The following is a 1,199-nucleotide window of genomic DNA, read 5'->3' as shown; positions in this document are numbered from 1 at the left end:
TAAAAGAATAAAAGAATACCTTATTATAAAGAGATACAAAACCATAATGTCCCACATTTTCCTATTATAGGTTGAGGACAAAGTTCATGCGCCGTGTTAAAATAATGCTTTTTATATATTTTTGTGGTGTGTGTGTGTTCATTCAGTTCATGTCATGTTCAATGGTGACTCACTGTTGAAAAATACCCAAGACTCGTTCGTCGAAAACACACTTTGTTTCAACAAGACGATGCAAAGCCGCACAGCGCCAGAAAGACCAGCAACTAGATTGAAGAATTGGATGGTGTGGAAGTTCTGCTGTATCCATCCTGTAGTCCAGATGTTGCTCCGTGTCACTATGGTTTCTTCCGATTAATGCAGCACTTTATGAAAGGTCACTGATTTGAGTCATTCGATGAAGTTGAAGAAGCCTGTCAAGGATTTTTCGATTCAAAGCCAAATGATTGGTACTTTGACTAAATCCAAAAGCTTGCAGATTGTTGGAAAAAGGTTGTAGAAAACGATGGTCTTTATTTTGAAGAATAGTTGTTGTTTTTGAATAAATTCTTGCATAAAATCATTATTCTAAGATGGTACACAAACTTTTTCCTCAACCTAGTATTATCACCTGAGAATATGTAAAGAAAACACTATTATACAGGTAAATATTTTTGGTTCAGGTACAGGTGTGTCTGTGTGTGGTTAAGATGTTTTCTTCTCAAACATATGGTCTGTGGTTCAATCCCACTGCATAATCTTCTACTATAGCCTCAAGCTGACCAAAGCCTTGTGAGGGGATTTGGACAGAAGATAAGAAAGTCTGTGGCCCTGCTGGAGCACTGCTTTGAAGAATTTTAGTTGAACAAATCAGCCCCTGTATTCATTTCTTAAGTCTGGTATTTATTCTATCTGTGTCTCTTGCTAAATCACTAGGTTACAGGGACATAAACACACCAACACCAGTTGACAAACAGTGGTGGTGAACAAACACAGACGCACATACATACACACACACACACACACACATGCACATGCACACATGTGTATATATGAGTATATACAGCAAGCTTCTTTCAGTTTCCATCTACCAAATCCACTCACAAGACTTTGGTCATCACAAGGCAAAAGTAGAAGACATTGGCCCGAAGTGTCATGTAGTAGGACTGAACCCAGAACCATGTGGCTGGGAAGCACACTTCTTACCATGCAACTACACCTGC

The 1,199-nt window shown here is 38.8% G+C and overlaps 1 protein-coding gene across 1 annotated transcript in view; it reads right to left on the bottom strand.

The window, feature by feature from the left end:
• LOC106870824 (unconventional myosin-Ie) overlaps window positions 1-1,199 on the bottom strand; it is a 55,371-nt gene that overhangs the window by 35,219 nt on the left and 18,953 nt on the right. The window lies entirely within an intron of this gene.

This window comes from Octopus bimaculoides, chromosome 12 (assembly GCF_001194135.2).
Source record: "Octopus bimaculoides isolate UCB-OBI-ISO-001 chromosome 12, ASM119413v2, whole genome shotgun sequence".
Lineage (NCBI taxonomy): Eukaryota > Metazoa > Mollusca > Cephalopoda > Octopoda > Octopodidae > Octopus > Octopus bimaculoides.
The sequence above is the reverse complement of the archived record's forward strand: the minus strand, read 5'-3'. Positions and strand labels throughout refer to the sequence as shown.